This window comes from Chlorocebus sabaeus, chromosome 14, assembly GCF_047675955.1.
Source record: "Chlorocebus sabaeus isolate Y175 chromosome 14, mChlSab1.0.hap1, whole genome shotgun sequence".
NCBI lineage: Eukaryota > Metazoa > Chordata > Mammalia > Primates > Cercopithecidae > Chlorocebus > Chlorocebus sabaeus.
This window is the reverse complement of record NC_132917.1, coordinates 87,531,969-87,555,438: the sequence shown is the minus strand read 5'-3', so window position 1 is coordinate 87,555,438 and position 23,470 is coordinate 87,531,969.

Sequence of the window (23,470 nt, the reverse complement as noted above, 5' to 3'; positions counted from 1 at the left end):
GGTGAAAAAGGAAATATCTTCCGTTCAAAACTGGAAAGAAGCTTTCTGAGAAACTGCTCTGTGTTCTGTTAATTCATCTCACAGAGTTACATCATTCCCTTCTAGAGGCCTTTCGCAAAGGCTGTTCTTGTGGAGTTGGCAAGGAGATATTTGGAAGCCCAGAGAGGGGTATGGTGAAAAAGGAAATATCTTCCGTTCAGAACTGGAAAGAAGCTTTCTGAGAAACTGCTCTGTGTTCTGTTAATTCATCTCACAGAGTTACATCTTTTCCTTCAAGAAGCCTTTCGCTAAGGCTGTTCTTGTGGAATTGGCAAAGGGATATTGGGAAGCCCATAGAGGGCTATGGTGAAAAAGGAAACATCTTCAGTTCAAAACTGGAAAGAAGCTTTCTGAGAAACGGCTCTGTGTTCTGTTAATTCATCTCACAGAGTTGTTTCCCTTCAAGAAGCCTTTCGCTAAGGCTGTTCTTGTGGATTTGGCCAAGGGATATTTGGAAGCCCATAGAGGGCTATGGTGAAAAAGGAAATATCTTCCGTTCAAAACGTGAAAGAAGCTTTCTGAGAAACTGCTCTGTGTTCTGTTAATTCATCTCAGAGAGTTACATCTTTCCCTTCAAGAAGCCTTTCGCTAAGGCTGTTCTTGTGGAATTGGCAAAGGGATATATGGAAGCCCATGGAGGGCTATGGTGAAAAAGGAAATATCTTCCGTTCAAAACTGGAAAGAAGCTTTCTGACAAACTGCTCTGTGTTCTGTTAATTCATCTCACAGGGTTACATCTTTCCCTTCAAGAAGCCTTTCGCTAAGGCTGTTCTTGTGGAATTGGCAAAGGGATATATGAAGCCCATTGAGGGCTACGGTGAAAAAGGAAGTATCTTCCGTTCAAAACTGGAAAGAAGCTTTCTGAGAAACTCTTCTGTGTTCTGTTAATTCATCTCACAGAGTTACATCTTTCCTTCAAGAAGCCTTTCGCTAAGGCTGTTCTTGTGGAATTGGCAAAGGGATATTTGGAAGATCATAGAGGGCTATGGTGAAAAAGGAAATAACTTCCGTTCAAAACTGGAAAAAAGCTTTCTGAGAAACGGCTCTGTGTTCTGTTAATTCATCTCACAGAGTTACATCTTTCCCTTCAAGAATCTTTAAGCAAATATCTTCCGTTCATAACTGGAAAGAAGCTTTCTGAGAAACTGCTCTGTGTTCTGTTAATTCATCTCACAGAGTTACATCTCTCCCTTCAAGATGCCTTTCGCTAACGCTGTTCTTGTGGAATTGGCAAAGGGATATTTGGAAGCCCATAGAGGTCTATTGTGAAAAAGGAAATATCTTCCGTTCAAAACTGGAAAGAAGCTTTCTGAGAAACTGCTCTGTGTTCTGTTAATTCATCTCACAGAGTTACATATTTCCCTTCAAGAAGCCTTTCGCTAAGGCTGTTCTTGTGGAATTGGCTAAGGGATATTTGGAAGCCCATAGAGGGCTATGGTGAAAAAGGAAATATCTTCCGTTCAAAACTGGAAAGAAGCTTTGTGAGAAACTGCTCTGTGTTCTGTTAATTCATCTCACAGAGTTACATCTTTCCCTTCAAGAAGCCTTTCGCTAAGGCTGTTCTTGTGGAATTGGCAAAGGGGTATTTGGAAGCCCATAGAGGGCTATGATGAGAAAGGAAATATCTTCCGTTCAAAACTGGAAAGAAGCTTTCTGAGAAACTGCTCTGTGTTCTGTTAATTCACCTCACAGAGTTACATCTTTCCCTTCAAAAGACTTTCGCTAAGGCTGTTCTTGTGGAATTGGAAAAGGGATATTTGGAAGCCCATAGAGGGCTATGGTGAAAAAGTAAATATCTTCCGTTCAAAACTGGAAAGAAGCTTTCTGAGAAACTGCTATGTGTTCTGGTAATTTATCTCACAGAGTTACATCTTTCACTTCAAGAAGCCTTTCGCTAAGGCTGTTCTTGTGGAATTGGCAAAGGGATATTTGGAAGCCCAAAGAGGGCTATGGTGAAAAAGGAAATATCTTCCGTTCAAAAGTGGAAGAAAGCTTTCTGAGAAACTGCTCTGTGTTCTGTTAATTCATCTCACAGATTTACATGTTTCCCTTCAAGAAGCCTTTCGCTAAGGCTGTTCTTGTGTAATTGGCAAAGGGATATTTAGAAGCCCATAGAGGGCTATGGTGAAAAAGGAAATATCTTCCGTTCAAAATTGGAAAGAAGCTTTCTGAGAAACTGCTCTGTGTTCTGTTAATTCATCTCACAGTGTTACATCTTTCCCTTCAAGAAGCCTTTCGCTAAGGCTGTTCTTGTGGAATTGGCAAAATGATATTTGGAAGCCCATAGAGGGCTATGGTGAAAAAGGAAATATCTTCCGTTCTAAAATGGAAAGAAGCTTTCTGAGAAACTGCCTTGTGTTCTGTTAATTCATCTCACAGAGTTACATCTTTCCCTTCAAGAAGCCTTTCGCTAAGGCTGTTCTTCAGGAATTGGCAAAGGGATATTTGGAAGCCCATAGAGGGCTATGGTGAAAAAGGAAATATTTTCCGTTCAAAATGGGAAAGAAGCTTTCTGAGAAACTGCTCTGTGTTCTGTTAATTCATCTCACAGAGTTACATCTTTCCCTTTAAGAAGCCTTTCGCTAAGGCTGTTCTTGTGGAATAGGCAAAGGGATATTTGGAAGCCCTTAGAGGGCTATGGTGAAAAAGGAAATATCTTCCGTTCAAAACAGGAAAGAAGCTTTCTGAGAAACTGCCTTGTGTTCTGTTAATTCATCTCACAGAGTTACATCTTTCCCTTCAAGAAGCCTTTCGCTAAGTCTATTCTTGTGGAATTGGCAAAGAGATATTTGGAAGCCCATAGAGGGCTATGGTGAAAAAGGAAATATCTTCCGTTCAAAACTGGAAAGAAGCTTTGTGAGAAACTGCTCTGTGTTCTGTTAATTCATCTCACAGAGTTACATCTTTCCCTTCAAGAAGCCTTTCGCTAAGGCTGTTCTTGTGGAAATGGCAAAGGGATATTTGGAAGCCCATAGAGGGCTATGGTGAGAAAGGAAATATCTTCCGTTCAAAACTGGAAAGAAGCTTTCAGAGAAACTGCTCTGTGTTCTGTTAATTCATCTCACAGTGTTACATCTTTCCCTTCAAGAAGCCTTTCGCTAAGGCTGTTCTTGTGGAATTGGCAAAGGGATATTTCGAAGCCCATAGAGGGCTATGGTGAAAAAGGAAATATCTTCCGTTCAAAACTGGAAAGAAGCTTTCTGAGAAACTGCTCTGAGTTCTGTTAATTCATCTCACAGAGTTACATCATTCCCTTCAAGAAGCCTTTCCCAAAGGCTGTTCTTGTGGAGTTGGCAAGGAGATATTTGGAAGCCCAGAGAGGGGTATGGAGAAAAAGGAAATATCTTCCGTTCAGAACTGGAAAGAAGCTTTCTGAGAAACTGCTCTGTGTTCTGTTAATTCACCTCACAGAGTTACATCTTTTCCTTCAAGAAGCCTTTCGCTAAGGCTGTTCTTGTGGAATTGGCAAAGGGATATTGGGAAGCCCATAGAGGGCTATGGTGAAAAAGGAAACATCTTCAGTTCAAAACTGGAAAAAAGCTTTCTGAGAAACGGCTCTGTGTTCTGTTAATTCATCTCACAGAGTTACATGTTTCCCTTCAAGAAGCCTTTCGCTAAGGCTGTTCTTGTGGATTTGGCCAAGGGATATTTGGAAGCCCATAGAGGGCTATGGTGAAAAAGGAAATAACTTCCGTTCAAAACTGGAAAGAAGCTTTCTGAGAAACGGCTCTGTGTTCTGTTAATTCATCTCACAGAGTTACATCTTTCCCTTCAAGAATCTTTAAGCAAATATCTTCCGTTCATAACTGGAAAGCAGCTTTCTGAGAAACTGCTCTGTGTTCTGTTAATTCATCTCACAGAGTTACATCTCTCCCTTCAAGATGCCTTTCGCTAAGGCTGTTCTTGTGGAATTGGCAAAGGGATATTTGGAAGCCCATAGAGGTCTATGGTGAAAAAGGAAATATCTTCCGTTCAAAACTGGAAAGAAGCTTTCTGAGAAACTGCTCTGTGTTCTGTTAATTCATCTCACAGAGTTACATCTTTCCCTTCAAGAAGCCTTTCGCTAAGTCTGTTCTTGTGGAATTGGCAAAGAGATATTTGGAAGCCCATAGAGGGCTATAGTGAAAAAGGAAATATCTTCCGTTCAAAACTGGAAAGAAGCTTTCTGAGAAACTGCTCTGTGTTCTGTTAATTCATCTCACAGAGTTACATCTTTCCCTTCAAGAAGCCTTTCGCTAAGGCTGTTCTTGTGGAATTGGCAAAGGGATATTTGGAAGCCCATAGAGGGCTATGGTGAGAAAGGAAATATCTTCCGTTCAAAACTGGAAAGAAGCTTTCAGAGAAACTGCTCTGTGTTCTGTTAATTCATCTCACAGTGTTACATCTTTCCCTTCAAGAAGCCTTTCGCTAAGGCTGTTCTTGTGGAATTGGCAAAGGGATATTTCGAAGCCCATAGAGGGCTATGGTGAAAAAGGAAATATCCTCCGTTCAAAACTGGAAAGAAGCTTTCTGAGAAACTGCTCTGTGTTCTGTTAATTCATCTCACAGAGTTACATCATTCCCTTCTAGAAGCCTTTCGCAAAGGCTGTTCTTGTGGAGTTGGCAAGGAGATATTTGGAAGCCCAGAGAGGGGTATGGTGAAAAAGGAAATATCTTCCGTTCAGAACTGGAAAGAAGCTTTCTGAGAAACTGCTCTGTGTTCTGTTAATTCACCTCACAGAGTTACATCTTTTCCTTCAAGAAGCCTTTCGCTAAGGCTGTTCTTGTGGAATTGACAAAGGGATATTGGGAAGCCCATAGAGGGCTATGGTGAAAAAGGAAACATCTTCAGTTCAAAACTGGAAAGAAGCTTTCTGAGAAACGGCTCTGTGTTCTGTTAATTCATCTCACAGAGTTACATGTTTCCCTTCAAGAAGCCTTTCGCTAAGGCTGTTCTTGTGGATTTGGCCAAGGGATATTTGGAAGCCCATAGAGGGCTATGGTGAAAAAGGAAATATCTTCCGTTCAAAACGGGAAAGAAGGTTTCTGAGAAACTGCTCTGTGTTCTGTTAATTCATCTCAGAGAGTTACATTTTTCCCTTCAAGAAGCCTTTCGCTAAGGCTGTTCTTGTGGAATTGGCAAAGGGATATATGGAAGCCCATGGAGGGCTATGGTGAAAAAGGAAATATCTTCCGATCCAAACTGGAAAGAAGCTTTCTGACAAACTGCTCTGGGTTCTGTTAATTCATCTCACAGGGTTACATCTTTCCCTTCAAGAAGCCTTTCGCTAAGGCTGTTCTTGTGGAATTGGCAAAGGGATATATGAAGCCCATTGAGGGCTACGGTGAAAAAGGAAGTATCTTCCGTTCAAAACTGGAAAGAAGCTTTCTGAGAAACTCCTCTGTGTTCTGTTAATTCATCTCACAGAGTTACATCTTTCCTTCAAGAAGCCTTTCGCTAAGGCTGTTCTTGTGGAATTGGCAAAGGGATATTTGGAAGCCCATAGAGGGCTATGGTGAAAAATTAAATAACTTCCGTTCAAAACTGGAAAGAAGCTTTCTGAGAAACGGCTCTGTGTTCTGTTAATTCATCTCACAGAGTTACATCTTTCCCTTCAAGAATCTTTAAGCAAATATCTTCCGTTCATAACTGGAAAGAAGCTTTCTGAGAAACTGCTCTGTGTTCTGTTAATTCATCTCACAGAGTTACATCTCTCCCTTCAAGATGCCTTTCGCTAAGGCTGTTCTTGTGGAATTGGCAAAGGGATATTTGGAAGCCCATAGAGGTCTATTGTGAAAAAGGAAATATCTTCCGTTCAAAACTGGAAAGAAGCTTTCTGAGAAACTGCTCTGTGTTCTGTTAATTCATCTCACAGAGTTACATCTTTCCCTTCAAGAAGCCTTTCGCTAAGACTGCTCTTGTGGAATTGGCAAAGGGATATTTGGAAGCCCATAGAGGGCTATGGTGAAAAAGGAATTACCTTCCCTTCAAAACTGGAAAGAAGCTTTGTGAGAAACTGCTCTGTGTTCTGTTAATTCATCTCACAGAGTTACATCTTTCCCTTCAAGAAGCCTTTCGCTAAGGCTGTTCTTGTGGAATTGGCAAAGGGATATTTGGAAGCCCATAGAGGGCTATGGTGAAAAAGGAAATATCTTCCGTTCAAAACTGGAAAGAAGCTTTCTGAGAAACTGCTCTGTGTTCTGTTAATTCATCTCACAGAGTTACATCTTGCCCTTCAAGAAGCCTTTCGCTAAGTCTGTCGCTGTGGAATTGGAAAACGGATATTTGGAAGGCCATGGAGGGCTATGGTGTAAAATGAAATATCTTCCGTTCAAAACTGCAAAGAAGCTTTCTGAGAAACTGCTCTGTGTTCTGTTAATTCATCTCACAGAGTTACATCTTTCCCTTCAAGAAGCCTTTCGCTAAGGCTGTTCTTGTGGAATTGGCAAAGGGATATTTGGAAGCCCTTAGAGGGCTATGGTGAAAAAGGAAATATCTTCCGTTCAAAACTGGAAAGAAGCTTTCTGAGAAACTGCTCTGTGTTCTGTTAATTCATCTCACAGAGTTACATCTTTCCCTTCAAAAGCCTTTCGCTAAGGCTGTTCTTGTGGAATTGGCAAAGGGATATTTGGAAGCCCATAGAGGGCTATAGTGAAAAAGAAAATACCTTCCGTTCAAAACTGGAAAGAAGCTTTCTGAGAAACTGCTCTGTGTTCTGTTAATTCATCTCACAGAGTTATATCTTTCCCTTCAAGAAGCCTTTCGCTAAGGCTGTTCTTGTGGAATTGGCAAAATGATATTTGGAAGCCCATAGAAGGCTATGGTGAAAAAGGAAATATCTTCCGTTCTAAACTGGAAAGAAGCTTTCTGAGAAACTGCCTTGTGTTCTGTTAATTCATCTCACAGAGTTACATCTTTCCCTTCAAGAAGCCTTTCGCTAAGTCTGTTCTTGTGGAATTGGCAAAGGGATATTTGGAAGCCCATAGAGGGCTATGGTGAAAAACGAAATATTTTCGGTTCAAAATGGGAAAGAAGCTTTCTGAGAAACTGCTGTGTGTTCTGTTAATTCATCTCACAGAGTTACATCTTTCCCTTCAAGAAGCCTTTCGCTAAGGCTGTTCTTGTGGAATTGGCAAAGGGATATATGGAAGCCCATGGAGGGCTATGGTGAAAAAGGAAATATCTTCCGTTCAAAACTGGAAAGAAGCTTTCTTACAAACTGCTCTGTGTTCTGTTAATTCAGCTCACAGGGTTACATCTTTCCCTTCAAGAAGCCTTTCGCTAAGGCTGTTCTTGTGGAAATGGCAAAGGGATATTTGAAGCCCATTGAGGGCTACGGTGAAAAAGGAAGTATCTTCCGTTCAAAACTGGAAAGAAGCTTTCTGAGAAACTGCTCTGTGTTCTGTTAATTCATCTCACAGAGTTACATCTTTCCCTTCAAGAAGCCTTTCGCTAAGGCTGTTCTTGTGGAATTGGCAAAGGGATATTTGGAAGCCCATAGAGGGCTTTGGTGAAAAAGGAAATATCTTCCGTTCAAAACTGGAAAGAAGCTTTCTGAGAAACTGCTCTGTGTTCTGTTAATTCATCTCACAGAGTTACATCTTTCCCTTCAAGAAGCCTTTCGCTAAGGCTGTTCTTGTGGAATTGGCAAAGGGATATTTGGAAGCCCATAGAGGGCTATGGTGAAAAAGGAAATATCTTCCGTTCAAAACTGGAAAGAAGCTTTCTGAGAAACTGCTCTGTGTTCTGTTAATTCATCTCACAGAGTTACATCTTTCCCTTCAAGAAGCCTTTCGCTAAGGCTGTTCTTGTGGAATTGGCAAAGGGATATTTGGAAGCCCATAGAGGGCTATGGTGAGAAAGGAAATATCTTCCGTTCAAAACTGGAAAGAAGCTTTCAGAGAAACTGCTCTGTGTTCTATTAATTCATCTCACAGTGTTACATCTTTCCCTTCAAGAAGCCTTTCGCTAAGGCTGTTCTTGTGGAATTGGCAAAGGGATATTTCGAAGCCCATAGAGGGCTATGGTGAAAAAGGAAATATCTTCCGTTCAAAACTGGAAAGAAGCTTTCTGAGAAACTGCTCTGTGTTCTGTTAATTCATCTCACAGAGTTACATCATTCCCTTCTAGAGGCCTTTCGCAAAGGCTGTTCTTGTGGAGTTGGCAAGGAGATATTTGGAAGCCCAGAGAGGGGTATGGTGAAAAAGGAAATATCTTCCGTTCAGAACTGGAAAGAAGCTTTCTGAGAAACTGCTCTGTGTTCTGTTAATTCATCTCACAGAGTTACATCTTTTCCTTCAAGAAGCCTTTCGCTAAGGCTGTTCTTGTGGAATTGGCAAAGGGATATTGGGAAGCCCATAGAGGGCTATGGTGAAAAAGGAAACATCTTCAGTTCAAAACTGGAAAGAAGCTTTCTGAGAAACGGCTCTGTGTTCTGTTAATTCATCTCACAGAGTTGTTTCCCTTCAAGAAGCCTTTCGCTAAGGCTGTTCTTGTGGATTTGGCCAAGGGATATTTGGAAGCCCATAGAGGGCTATGGTGAAAAAGGAAATATCTTCCGTTCAAAACGTGAAAGAAGCTTTCTGAGAAACTGCTCTGTGTTCTGTTAATTCATCTCAGAGAGTTACATCTTTCCCTTCAAGAAGCCTTTCGCTAAGGCTGTTCTTGTGGAATTGGCAAAGGGATATATGGAAGCCCATGGAGGGCTATGGTGAAAAAGGAAATATCTTCCGTTCAAAACTGGAAAGAAGCTTTCTGACAAACTGCTCTGTGTTCTGTTAATTCATCTCACAGGGTTACATCTTTCCCTTCAAGAAGCCTTTCGCTAAGGCTGTTCTTGTGGAATTGGCAAAGGGATATATGAAGCCCATTGAGGGCTACGGTGAAAAAGGAAGTATCTTCCGTTCAAAACTGGAAAGAAGCTTTCTGAGAAACTCTTCTGTGTTCTGTTAATTCATCTCACAGAGTTACATCTTTCCTTCAAGAAGCCTTTCGCTAAGGCTGTTCTTGTGGAATTGGCAAAGGGATATTTGGAAGATCATAGAGGGCTATGGTGAAAAAGGAAATAACTTCCGTTCAAAACTGGAAAAAAGCTTTCTGAGAAACGGCTCTGTGTTCTGTTAATTCATCTCACAGAGTTACATCTTTCCCTTCAAGAATCTTTAAGCAAATATCTTCCGTTCATAACTGGAAAGAAGCTTTCTGAGAAACTGCTCTGTGTTCTGTTAATTCATCTCACAGAGTTACATCTCTCCCTTCAAGATGCCTTTCGCTAACGCTGTTCTTGTGGAATTGGCAAAGGGATATTTGGAAGCCCATAGAGGTCTATTGTGAAAAAGGAAATATCTTCCGTTCAAAACTGGAAAGAAGCTTTCTGAGAAACTGCTCTGTGTTCTGTTAATTCATCTCACAGAGTTACATATTTCCCTTCAAGAAGCCTTTCGCTAAGGCTGTTCTTGTGGAATTGGCTAAGGGATATTTGGAAGCCCATAGAGGGCTATGGTGAAAAAGGAAATATCTTCCGTTCAAAACTGGAAAGAAGCTTTGTGAGAAACTGCTCTGTGTTCTGTTAATTCATCTCACAGAGTTACATCTTTCCCTTCAAGAAGCCTTTCGCTAAGGCTGTTCTTGTGGAATTGGCAAAGGGGTATTTGGAAGCCCATAGAGGGCTATGATGAGAAAGGAAATATCTTCCGTTCAAAACTGGAAAGAAGCTTTCTGAGAAACTGCTCTGTGTTCTGTTAATTCACCTCACAGAGTTACATCTTTCCCTTCAAAAGACTTTCGCTAAGGCTGTTCTTGTGGAATTGGAAAAGGGATATTTGGAAGCCCATAGAGGGCTATGGTGAAAAAGTAAATATCTTCCGTTCAAAACTGGAAAGAAGCTTTCTGAGAAACTGCTATGTGTTCTGGTAATTTATCTCACAGAGTTACATCTTTCACTTCAAGAAGCCTTTCGCTAAGGCTGTTCTTGTGGAATTGGCAAAGGGATATTTGGAAGCCCAAAGAGGGCTATGGTGAAAAAGGAAATATCTTCCGTTCAAAAGTGGAAGAAAGCTTTCTGAGAAACTGCTCTGTGTTCTGTTAATTCATCTCACAGATTTACATGTTTCCCTTCAAGAAGCCTTTCGCTAAGGCTGTTCTTGTGTAATTGGCAAAGGGATATTTAGAAGCCCATAGAGGGCTATGGTGAAAAAGGAAATATCTTCCGTTCAAAATTGGAAAGAAGCTTTCTGAGAAACTGCTCTGTGTTCTGTTAATTCATCTCACAGTGTTACATCTTTCCCTTCAAGAAGCCTTTCGCTAAGGCTGTTCTTGTGGAATTGGCAAAATGATATTTGGAAGCCCATAGAGGGCTATGGTGAAAAAGGAAATATCTTCCGTTCTAAAATGGAAAGAAGCTTTCTGAGAAACTGCCTTGTGTTCTGTTAATTCATCTCACAGAGTTACATCTTTCCCTTCAAGAAGCCTTTCGCTAAGGCTGTTCTTCAGGAATTGGCAAAGGGATATTTGGAAGCCCATAGAGGGCTATGGTGAAAAAGGAAATATTTTCCGTTCAAAATGGGAAAGAAGCTTTCTGAGAAACTGCTCTGTGTTCTGTTAATTCATCTCACAGAGTTACATCTTTCCCTTTAAGAAGCCTTTCGCTAAGGCTGTTCTTGTGGAATAGGCAAAGGGATATTTGGAAGCCCTTAGAGGGCTATGGTGAAAAAGGAAATATCTTCCGTTCAAAACAGGAAAGAAGCTTTCTGAGAAACTGCCTTGTGTTCTGTTAATTCATCTCACAGAGTTACATCTTTCCCTTCAAGAAGCCTTTCGCTAAGTCTATTCTTGTGGAATTGGCAAAGAGATATTTGGAAGCCCATAGAGGGCTATGGTGAAAAAGGAAATATCTTCCGTTCAAAACTGGAAAGAAGCTTTGTGAGAAACTGCTCTGTGTTCTGTTAATTCATCTCACAGAGTTACATCTTTCCCTTCAAGAAGCCTTTCGCTAAGGCTGTTCTTGTGGAAATGGCAAAGGGATATTTGGAAGCCCATAGAGGGCTATGGTGAGAAAGGAAATATCTTCCGTTCAAAACTGGAAAGAAGCTTTCAGAGAAACTGCTCTGTGTTCTGTTAATTCATCTCACAGTGTTACATCTTTCCCTTCAAGAAGCCTTTCGCTAAGGCTGTTCTTGTGGAATTGGCAAAGGGATATTTCGAAGCCCATAGAGGGCTATGGTGAAAAAGGAAATATCTTCCGTTCAAAACTGGAAAGAAGCTTTCTGAGAAACTGCTCTGAGTTCTGTTAATTCATCTCACAGAGTTACATCATTCCCTTCAAGAAGCCTTTCCCAAAGGCTGTTCTTGTGGAGTTGGCAAGGAGATATTTGGAAGCCCAGAGAGGGGTATGGAGAAAAAGGAAATATCTTCCGTTCAGAACTGGAAAGAAGCTTTCTGAGAAACTGCTCTGTGTTCTGTTAATTCACCTCACAGAGTTACATCTTTTCCTTCAAGAAGCCTTTCGCTAAGGCTGTTCTTGTGGAATTGGCAAAGGGATATTGGGAAGCCCATAGAGGGCTATGGTGAAAAAGGAAACATCTTCAGTTCAAAACTGGAAAAAAGCTTTCTGAGAAACGGCTCTGTGTTCTGTTAATTCATCTCACAGAGTTACATGTTTCCCTTCAAGAAGCCTTTCGCTAAGGCTGTTCTTGTGGATTTGGCCAAGGGATATTTGGAAGCCCATAGAGGGCTATGGTGAAAAAGGAAATAACTTCCGTTCAAAACTGGAAAGAAGCTTTCTGAGAAACGGCTCTGTGTTCTGTTAATTCATCTCACAGAGTTACATCTTTCCCTTCAAGAATCTTTAAGCAAATATCTTCCGTTCATAACTGGAAAGCAGCTTTCTGAGAAACTGCTCTGTGTTCTGTTAATTCATCTCACAGAGTTACATCTCTCCCTTCAAGATGCCTTTCGCTAAGGCTGTTCTTGTGGAATTGGCAAAGGGATATTTGGAAGCCCATAGAGGTCTATGGTGAAAAAGGAAATATCTTCCGTTCAAAACTGGAAAGAAGCTTTCTGAGAAACTGCTCTGTGTTCTGTTAATTCATCTCACAGAGTTACATCTTTCCCTTCAAGAAGCCTTTCGCTAAGTCTGTTCTTGTGGAATTGGCAAAGAGATATTTGGAAGCCCATAGAGGGCTATAGTGAAAAAGGAAATATCTTCCGTTCAAAACTGGAAAGAAGCTTTCTGAGAAACTGCTCTGTGTTCTGTTAATTCATCTCACAGAGTTACATCTTTCCCTTCAAGAAGCCTTTCGCTAAGGCTGTTCTTGTGGAATTGGCAAAGGGATATTTGGAAGCCCATAGAGGGCTATGGTGAGAAAGGAAATATCTTCCGTTCAAAACTGGAAAGAAGCTTTCAGAGAAACTGCTCTGTGTTCTGTTAATTCATCTCACAGTGTTACATCTTTCCCTTCAAGAAGCCTTTCGCTAAGGCTGTTCTTGTGGAATTGGCAAAGGGATATTTCGAAGCCCATAGAGGGCTATGGTGAAAAAGGAAATATCCTCCGTTCAAAACTGGAAAGAAGCTTTCTGAGAAACTGCTCTGTGTTCTGTTAATTCATCTCACAGAGTTACATCATTCCCTTCTAGAAGCCTTTCGCAAAGGCTGTTCTTGTGGAGTTGGCAAGGAGATATTTGGAAGCCCAGAGAGGGGTATGGTGAAAAAGGAAATATCTTCCGTTCAGAACTGGAAAGAAGCTTTCTGAGAAACTGCTCTGTGTTCTGTTAATTCACCTCACAGAGTTACATCTTTTCCTTCAAGAAGCCTTTCGCTAAGGCTGTTCTTGTGGAATTGACAAAGGGATATTGGGAAGCCCATAGAGGGCTATGGTGAAAAAGGAAACATCTTCAGTTCAAAACTGGAAAGAAGCTTTCTGAGAAACGGCTCTGTGTTCTGTTAATTCATCTCACAGAGTTACATGTTTCCCTTCAAGAAGCCTTTCGCTAAGGCTGTTCTTGTGGATTTGGCCAAGGGATATTTGGAAGCCCATAGAGGGCTATGGTGAAAAAGGAAATATCTTCCGTTCAAAACGGGAAAGAAGGTTTCTGAGAAACTGCTCTGTGTTCTGTTAATTCATCTCAGAGAGTTACATTTTTCCCTTCAAGAAGCCTTTCGCTAAGGCTGTTCTTGTGGAATTGGCAAAGGGATATATGGAAGCCCATGGAGGGCTATGGTGAAAAAGGAAATATCTTCCGATCCAAACTGGAAAGAAGCTTTCTGACAAACTGCTCTGGGTTCTGTTAATTCATCTCACAGGGTTACATCTTTCCCTTCAAGAAGCCTTTCGCTAAGGCTGTTCTTGTGGAATTGGCAAAGGGATATATGAAGCCCATTGAGGGCTACGGTGAAAAAGGAAGTATCTTCCGTTCAAAACTGGAAAGAAGCTTTCTGAGAAACTCCTCTGTGTTCTGTTAATTCATCTCACAGAGTTACATCTTTCCTTCAAGAAGCCTTTCGCTAAGGCTGTTCTTGTGGAATTGGCAAAGGGATATTTGGAAGCCCATAGAGGGCTATGGTGAAAAATTAAATAACTTCCGTTCAAAACTGGAAAGAAGCTTTCTGAGAAACGGCTCTGTGTTCTGTTAATTCATCTCACAGAGTTACATCTTTCCCTTCAAGAATCTTTAAGCAAATATCTTCCGTTCATAACTGGAAAGAAGCTTTCTGAGAAACTGCTCTGTGTTCTGTTAATTCATCTCACAGAGTTACATCTCTCCCTTCAAGATGCCTTTCGCTAAGGCTGTTCTTGTGGAATTGGCAAAGGGATATTTGGAAGCCCATAGAGGTCTATTGTGAAAAAGGAAATATCTTCCGTTCAAAACTGGAAAGAAGCTTTCTGAGAAACTGCTCTGTGTTCTGTTAATTCATCTCACAGAGTTACATCTTTCCCTTCAAGAAGCCTTTCGCTAAGACTGCTCTTGTGGAATTGGCAAAGGGATATTTGGAAGCCCATAGAGGGCTATGGTGAAAAAGGAATTACCTTCCCTTCAAAACTGGAAAGAAGCTTTGTGAGAAACTGCTCTGTGTTCTGTTAATTCATCTCACAGAGTTACATCTTTCCCTTCAAGAAGCCTTTCGCTAAGGCTGTTCTTGTGGAATTGGCAAAGGGATATTTGGAAGCCCATAGAGGGCTATGGTGAAAAAGGAAATATCTTCCGTTCAAAACTGGAAAGAAGCTTTCTGAGAAACTGCTCTGTGTTCTGTTAATTCATCTCACAGAGTTACATCTTGCCCTTCAAGAAGCCTTTCGCTAAGTCTGTCGCTGTGGAATTGGAAAACGGATATTTGGAAGGCCATGGAGGGCTATGGTGTAAAATGAAATATCTTCCGTTCAAAACTGCAAAGAAGCTTTCTGAGAAACTGCTCTGTGTTCTGTTAATTCATCTCACAGAGTTACATCTTTCCCTTCAAGAAGCCTTTCGCTAAGGCTGTTCTTGTGGAATTGGCAAAGGGATATTTGGAAGCCCTTAGAGGGCTATGGTGAAAAAGGAAATATCTTCCGTTCAAAACTGGAAAGAAGCTTTCTGAGAAACTGCTCTGTGTTCTGTTAATTCATCTCACAGAGTTACATCTTTCCCTTCAAAAGCCTTTCGCTAAGGCTGTTCTTGTGGAATTGGCAAAGGGATATTTGGAAGCCCATAGAGGGCTATAGTGAAAAAGAAAATACCTTCCGTTCAAAACTGGAAAGAAGCTTTCTGAGAAACTGCTCTGTGTTCTGTTAATTCATCTCACAGAGTTATATCTTTCCCTTCAAGAAGCCTTTCGCTAAGGCTGTTCTTGTGGAATTGGCAAAATGATATTTGGAAGCCCATAGAAGGCTATGGTGAAAAAGGAAATATCTTCCGTTCTAAACTGGAAAGAAGCTTTCTGAGAAACTGCCTTGTGTTCTGTTAATTCATCTCACAGAGTTACATCTTTCCCTTCAAGAAGCCTTTCGCTAAGTCTGTTCTTGTGGAATTGGCAAAGGGATATTTGGAAGCCCATAGAGGGCTATGGTGAAAAACGAAATATTTTCGGTTCAAAATGGGAAAGAAGCTTTCTGAGAAACTGCTGTGTGTTCTGTTAATTCATCTCACAGAGTTACATCTTTCCCTTCAAGAAGCCTTTCGCTAAGGCTGTTCTTGTGGAATTGGCAAAGGGATATATGGAAGCCCATGGAGGGCTATGGTGAAAAAGGAAATATCTTCCGTTCAAAACTGGAAAGAAGCTTTCTTACAAACTGCTCTGTGTTCTGTTAATTCAGCTCACAGGGTTACATCTTTCCCTTCAAGAAGCCTTTCGCTAAGGCTGTTCTTGTGGAAATGGCAAAGGGATATTTGAAGCCCATTGAGGGCTACGGTGAAAAAGGAAGTATCTTCCGTTCAAAACTGGAAAGAAGCTTTCTGAGAAACTGCTCTGTGTTCTGTTAATTCATCTCACAGAGTTACATCTTTCCTTCAAGAAACCTTTCGCTAAGGCTGTTCTTGTGGAATTGGCAAAGGGATATTTGGAAGCCCATAGAGGGCTATGGTGAAAAAGGAAACATCTTCAGTTCAAAACTGGAAAGAAGCTTTCTGAGAAACGGCTCTGTGTTCTGTTAATTCATCTCACAGAGTTACATGTTTCCCTTCAAGAAGCCTTTCGCTAAGGCTGTTCTTGTGGATTTGGCCAAGGGATATTTGGAAGCCCATAGAGGGCTATGGTGAAAAAGGAAATATCTTCCGTTCAAAACGGGAAAGAAGCTTTCTGAGAAACTGCTCTGTGTTCTGTTAATTCATCTCAGAGAGTTACATCTTTCCCTTCAAGAAGCCTTTCGCTAAGGCTGTTCTTGTGGAATTGGCAAAGGGATATATGGAAGCCCATGGAGGGCTGTGGTGAAAAAGGAAATATCTTCCGATCAAAACTGGAAAGAAGCTTTCTGACAAACTGCTCTGTGTTCTGTTAATTCATCTCACAGCGTTACATCTTTCCCTTCAAGAAGCCTTTCGCTAAGGCTGTTCTTGTGGAATTGGCAAAGGGATATATGAAGCCCATTGAGGGCTATAGTGAAAAAGGAAGTATCTTCCGTTCAAAACTGGAAAGAAGCTTTCTGAGAAACTCCTCTGTGTTCTGTTATTCATCTCACAGTGTTACATCTTTCCTTCAAGAAGCCTTTCGCTAAGGCTGTTCTTGTGGAATTGGCAAAGGGATATTTGGAAGCCCATAGAGGGCTATGGTGAAGAAGGAAATAACTTCCGTTCAAAACTGGAAAGAAGCTTTCTGAGAAACGGCTCTGTGTTCTGTTAATTCATCTCACAGAGTTACATCTTTTCCTTCAAGAATCTTTAAGCAAATATCTTCCGTTCATAACTGGAAAGAAGCTTTCTGAGAAACTGCTCTGTGTTCTGTTAATTCATCTCACAGAGTTACATCTCTCCCTTCAAGATGCCTTTCGCTAAGGCTGTTCTTGTGGAATTGGCAAAGGGATATTTGGAAGCCCATAGAGGTCTATTGTGAAAAAGGAAATATCTTCCGTTCAAAACTGGAAAGAAGCTTTCTGAGAAAGTGCTCTGTGTTCTCTTAATTCATCTCACAGAGTTACATCTTTCCCTTCAAGAAGCCTTTCGCTAAGACTGCTCTTGTGGAATTGGCAAAGGGATATTTGGAAGCCCATAGAGGGCTATGGTGAAAAAGGAATTACCTTCCCTTCAAAACTGGAAAGAAGCTTTGTGAGAAACTGCTCTGTGTTCTGTTAATTCATCTCACAGAGTTACATCTTTCCCTTCAAGAAGCCTTTCGCTAAGGCTGTTCTTGTGGAATTGGCAAAGGGATATTTGGAAGCCCATAGAGGGCTATGGTGAAAAAGGAAATATCTTCCGTTCAAAACTGGAAAGAAGCTTTCTGAGAAACTGCTCTGTGTTCTGTTAATTCATCTCACAGAGTTACATCTTGCCCTTCAAGAAGCCTTTCGCTAAGGCTGTCGCTGTGGAATTGGAAAACGGATATTTGGAAGCCCATGGAGGGCTATGGTGAAAAAGGAAATATCTTCCGTTCAAAACTGGAAAGAAGCTTTCTAGGAAACTGCTGTGTGTTCTGTTAATTCATCTCACAGAGTTACATCTTTCCCTTCAAGAAGCCTTTCGCTAAGGCTGTTCTTGTGGAATTGGCAAAGGGATATTTGGAAGCCCTTAGAGGGCTATGGTGAAAAAGGAAATATCTTCCGTTCAAAACTGGAAAGAAGCTGTCTGAGAAACTGCTCTGTGTTCTGTTAATTCATCTCACAGAGTTATATCTTTCCCTTCAAGAAGCCTTTCGCTAAGGCTGTTCTTGTGGAATTGGCAAAGCAATATTTCGAAGCCCATAGAGGGCTACGGTGAAAAAGGAAATATCTTCCGTTCAAAACTGGAAAGAAACATTCTGAGAAACTGCTTTGTGTTCTGTTAATCCATCTCACAGAGTTACATCTTTCCCTTCAAGAAGCCTTTCGCTAAGGCTGTCGTTGTGGAATTGGCAAACGGATATTTGGAAGCCCCTAGAGGGCTATGATGGAAAAGGAAATACCTTCCGTTCAAAACTGGAAAGAACCTTTCTGAGAAAATGCTCTGTTTTCTGTTAATTCATCTCACAGAGTTACATCTTTCCCTTCAAGAAGCCTTTCGCTAAGACTGTTCTTGTGGAATTGGCAAAGGGATATTTGGAAGCCCATAGAGGGCTATGGTGAAAAAGGAAATAACTTCCGTTCAAAACTGTAAAGAAGCTTTCTGAGAAACTGCTCTGTGTTCTGTTAATTCATCTCACAGAGTTACATCTTTCCCTTCAAGAAGCCTTTCGCTAAGGCTGTTCTTGTGGAATTGGCAAAGGGATATTTCGAAGCCCATAGAGGGCTATGGTGAAAAAGGAAATATCTTCCGTTCAAAACTGGAAAGAAGCTTTGTGAGAAACTGCTCTGTGTTCTGTTAATTCATCTCACAGAGTTACATCTTTCCCTTCAAGAAGCCTTTCGCTAAGGCTGTTCTTGTGGAATTGGCAAAGGGATATTTGGAAGCCCATAGAGGGCTATGGTGAGAAAGGAAATATCTTCCGTTCCAAACTGGAAAGAAGCTTTCTGAGAAACTGCTCTGTGTTCTGTTAATTCACCTCACAGAGTTACATCTTTCCCTTCAAAAGCCTTTCGCTAAGGCTGTTCTTGTGTAATTGGCAAAGGGATATTTAGAAGCCCATAGAGGGCTATGGTGAAAAACGAAATATCTTTCGTTCAAAAATGGAAAGAAGCTTTCTGAGAAACTGCTCTGTGTTCTGTTAATTCATCTCACAGAGTTATATCTTTCCCTTCAAGAAGCCTTTCGCTAAGGCTGTTCTTGTGGAATTGGCAAAATGATATTTGGAAGCCCATAGAAGGCTATGGTGAAAAAGGAAATATCTTCCGTTCTAAACTGGAAAGAAGCTTTCTGAGAAACTGCCTTGTGTTCTGTTAATTCATCTCACAGAGTTACATCTTTCCCTTCAAGAAGCCTTTCGCTAAGGCTGTTCTTGTGGAGTTGGCAAAGGGATATTTGGAAGCCCATAGAGGGCTATGGTGAAAAACGAAATATTTTCGGTTCAAAATGGGAAAGAAGCTTTCTGAGAAACTGCTGTGTGTTCTGTTAATTCATCTCACAGAGTTACATCATTCCATTCAAGAAGCCTTTCGCTAAGGCTGTTCTTGTGGAGTTGGCTAGGAGATATTTGGAAACCCAGAGAGGGGTATGGTGAAAAAGGAAATATCTTCCGTTAAAACTGGAAAGAAGCTTTCTGAGAAACTGCTCTGTGTTCTGTTAATTCATCTCACAGAGTTACATCTTTTCCTTCAAGAAGCCTTTCGCTAAGGCTGTTGTTGTGGAATTGGCAAAGGGATATTGGGAAGCCCATAGAGGGCTATGGTGAAAAAGGAAACATCTTCAGTTCAAAACTGGAAAGAAGCTTTCTGAGAAACGGCTCTGTGTTCTGTTAATTCATCTCACAGAGTTACATCTTTCCCTTCAAGAAGCCTTTCGCTAAGGCTGTTCTTGTGGAATTGGCAAAGGGATATATGGAAGCCCATGGAGGGCTATGGTGAAAAAGGAAATATCTTCCGTTCAAAACTGGAAAGAAGCTTTCTTACAAACTGCTCTGTGTTCTGTTAATTCCGCTCACAGGGTTACATCTTTCCCTTCAAGAAGCCTTTCGCTAAGGCTGTTCTTGTGGAAATGGCAAAGGGATATTTGAAGCCCATTGAGGGCTACGGTGAAAAAGGAAGTATCTTCCGTTCAAAACTGGAAAGAAGCTTTCTGAGAAACTGCTCTGTGTTCTGTTAATTCATCTCACAGAGTTACATCTTTCCTTCAAGAAATCTTTCGCTAAGGCTGTTCTTGTGGAATTGGCAAAGGGATATTTGGAAGCCCAAAGAGGGCTATGGTGAAAAAGGAAATAACTTCCGTTCAAAACTGGAAAGAAGCTTTCTGAGAAACTGCTCTGTGTTCTGTTAATTCATCTCACAGAGTTACATCTTTCCCTTCAAGAAGCTTTAAGCAAATATCTTCCGTTCATAACTGGAAAGAAGCTTTCTGAGAAACTGCTCTGTGTTCTGTTAATTCATCTCACAGAGTTACATCTATCCCTTCAAGATGCCTTTCGCTAAGGCTGTTCTTGTGGAATTGGCAAAGGGATATTTGGAAGCCCATAGAGGTCTATGGTGAAAAAGGAAATATCTTCCGTTCAAAACTGGAAAGAAGCTTTCTGAGAAACTGCTCTGTGTTCTGTTAATTCATCTCACAGAGTTACATCTTTCCCTTCAAGAAGCCTTTCGCTAAGGCTGTTCTTGTGGAATTGGCAAAGGGATATTTGGAAGCCCATAGAGCGCTATGGTGAAAAAGGAAATATCTTCCGTTCAAAACTGGAAAGAAGCTTTCTGAGAAACTGCTCTGTGTTCTGTTAATTCATCTCACAGAGTTACATCTTTCTCTTCAAGAAGCCTTCCGCTAAGGCTGTTCTTGTGGAAATGGCAAAGTGATATTTGGAACCCCTAGAGGGCTATGGTGAAAAAGGAAATATCTTCCGTTCAAAACTGGAAAGAAGGTTTCTGAGAAACTGCTCTGTGTTCTGTTAATTCATCTCACAGAGTTACATCTTTCCCTTCAAGAAGCCTTTCGCTAAGGCTGTTCTTGTGGAATTGGCAAAGGGATATTTGGAAGCCCATAGAGGGCTACGGTGAAAAAGGAAATATCTTCCGTTCAAAACTGGAAAGAAGCTTTCAGAGAAACTGCTTTGTGTTCTGTTAATTCATCTCACAGAGTTACATCTTTCCTATCAAAAGCCTTTCGCTAAGGCTGTTCTTGTGGAATTGGCAAAGAGATATTTGGAAGCCCATAGAGGGCTATGGTGAAAAAGGAAATATCTTCCGTTCAAAACTGGAAAGAAGCTTTCTGAGAAACTGCTCTGTGTTCTGTTAATTCATCTCACAGAGTTACATCTTTCCCTTCAAGAAGCCTTTCGCTAAGGCTGTTCTTGTGGAATTGGCAAAGGGATATTTGAAGGCCATTGAGGGATACAGTGAAAAAGGAAGTATCTTCCGTCCAAAACTGGAAAGAAGCTTTCTGAGAAACTGCTCTGTGTTCTGTTAATTTACCTCACAGAGTTACATCTTTCCTTCAAGAAGCCTTTCGCTAAGGCTGTTCTTGTGGAATTGGCAAAGGGATATTTGGAAGCCCATAGAGGGCTATGGTGAAAAAGGAAATAACTTCCGTTCAATACTGGAAAGAAGCTTTCTGAGAAACTGCTCTGTGTTCTGTTAATTCATCTCACAGAGTTACATCTTTCCCTTCAAGAAGCTTTAAGCAAATATCTTCCGTTCATAACTGGAAAGAAGCTTTCTGAGAAACTGCTCTGTGTTCTGTTAATTCATCTCACAGAGTTACATCTTTCCCTTCAAGAAGCCTTTCGCTAAGGCTGTTCTTGTGGAATTGGCAAAGGGATATTTGGAAGCCCATAGAAGGCTATGGTGAAAAAGGAAATATCTTCCGTTAAAACTGGAAAGAAGCTTTCTGAGAAACTGCTCTGTGTTCTGTTAATTCATCTCACAGAGTTACATCTTTTCCTTGAAGAAGCCTTTCGCTAAGGCTGTTGTTGTGGAATTGGCAAAGGGATATTGGGAAGCCCATAGAGGGCTATGGTGAAAAAGGAAACATCTTCAGTTCAAAACTGGAAAGAAGCTTTCTGAGAAACGGCTCTGTGTTCTGTTAATTCATCTCACAGAGTTATATCTTTCCCTTCAAGAAGCCTTTCGCTAAGGCTGTTCTTGTGGAATTGGCAAAGGGATATATGGAAGCCCATGGAGGGCTATGGTGAAAAAGGAAATATCTTCCGTTCAAAACTGGAAAGAAGCTTTCTTACAAACTGCTCTGTGTTCTGTTAATTCCGCTCACAGGGTTACATCTTTCCCTTCAAGAAGCCTTTCGCTAAGGCTGTTCTTGTGGAAATGGCAAAGGGATATTTGAAGCCCATTGAGGGCTACGGTGAAAAAGGAAGTATCTTCCGTTCAAAACTGGAAAGAAGCTTTCTGAGAAACTGCTCTGTGTTCTGTTAATTCATCTCACAGAGTTACATCTTTCCTTCAAGAAACCTTTCGCTAAGGCTGTTCTTGTGGAATTGGCAAAGGGATATTTGGAAGCCCAAAGATGGCTATGGTGAAAAAGGAAATAACTTCCGTTCAAAACTGGAAAGAAGCTTTCTGAGAAACTGCTCTGTGTTCTGTTAATTCATCTCACAGAGTTACATCTTTCCCTTCAAGAAGCTTTAAGCAAATATCTTCCGTTCATAACTGGAAAGAAGCTTTCTGAGAAACTGCTCTGTGTTCTGTTAATTCATCTCACAGAGTTACATCTATCCCTTCAAGATGCCTTTCGCTAAGGCTGTTCTTGTGGAATTGGCAAAGGGATATTTGGAAGCCCATAGAGGTCTATGGTGAAAAAGGAAATATCTTCCGTTCAAAACTGGAAAGAAGCTTTCTGAGAAACTGCTCTGTGTTCTGTTAATTCATCTCACAGAGTTACATCTTTCCCTTCAAGAAGCCTTTCGCTAAGGCTGTTCTTGTGGAATTGGCAAAGGGATATTTGGAAGCCCATAGAGCGCTATGGTGAAAAAGGAAATATCTTCCGTTCAAAACTGGAAAGAAGCTTTCTGAGAAACTGCTCTGTGTTCTGTTAATTCATCTCACAGAGTTACATCTTTCTCTTCAAGAAGCCTTCCGCTAAGGCTGTTCTTGTGGAAATGGCAAAGTGATATTTGGAACCCCTAGAGGGCTATGGTGAAAAAGGAAATATCTTCCGTTCAAAACTGGAAAGAAGGTTTCTGAGAAACTGCTCTGTGTTCTGTTAATTCATCTCACAGAGTTACATCTTTCCCTTCAAGAAGCCTTTCGCTAAGGCTGTTCTTGTGGAATTGGCAAAGGGATATTTGGAAGCCCATAGAGGGCTACGGTGAAAAAGGAAATATCTTCCGTTCAAAACTGGAAAGAAGCTTTCAGAGAAACTGCTTTGTGTTCTGTTAATTCATCTCACAGAGTTACATCTTTCCTATCAAGAAGCCTTTCGCTAAGGCTGTTCTTGTGGAATTGGCAAAGAGATATTTGGAAGCCCATAGAGGGCTATGGTGAAAAAGGAAATATCTTCCGTTCAAAACTGGAAAGAAGCTTTCTGAGAAACTGCTCTGTGTTCTGTTAATTCATCTCACAGAGTTACATCTTTCCCTTCAAGAAGCCTTTCGCTAAGGCTGTCGCTGTGGAATTGGCAAAGGGATATTTGAAGGCCATTGAGGGATACAGTGAAAAAGGAAGTATCTTCCGTCCAAAACTGGAAAGAAGCTTTCTGAGAAACTGCTCTGTGTTCTGTTAATTTACCTCACAGAGTTACATCTTTCTTTCAAGAAGCCTTTCGCTAAGGCTGTTCTTGTGGAATTGGCAAAGGGATATTTGGAAGCCCATAGAGGGCTATGGTGAAAAAGGAAATAACTTCCGTTCAATACTGGAAAGAAGCTTTCTGAGAAACTGCTCTGTGTTCTGTTAATTCATCTCACAGATTTACATCTTTCCCTTCAAGAAGCTTTAAGCAAATATCTTCCGTTCATAACTGGAAAGAAGCTTTCTGAGAAACTGCTCTGTGTTCTGTTAATTCATCTCACAGAGTTACATCTTTCCCTTCAAGAAGCCTTTCGCTAAGGCTGTTCTTGTGGAATTCGCAAAGGGATATTTGGAAGCCCATAGAAGGCTATGGTGAAAAAGGAAATATCTTCCGTTCAAAACTGGAAAGAAGCTTTCTGAGAAACTGCTCTGTGTCTGTTAATTCATCTCACAGAGTTTCATCTTTCCCTTCAAGAAGCCTTCCGCTATGGCTGTTCTTGTGGAATTGGCAAAGTGATATTTGGAAGCCCATAGAGGG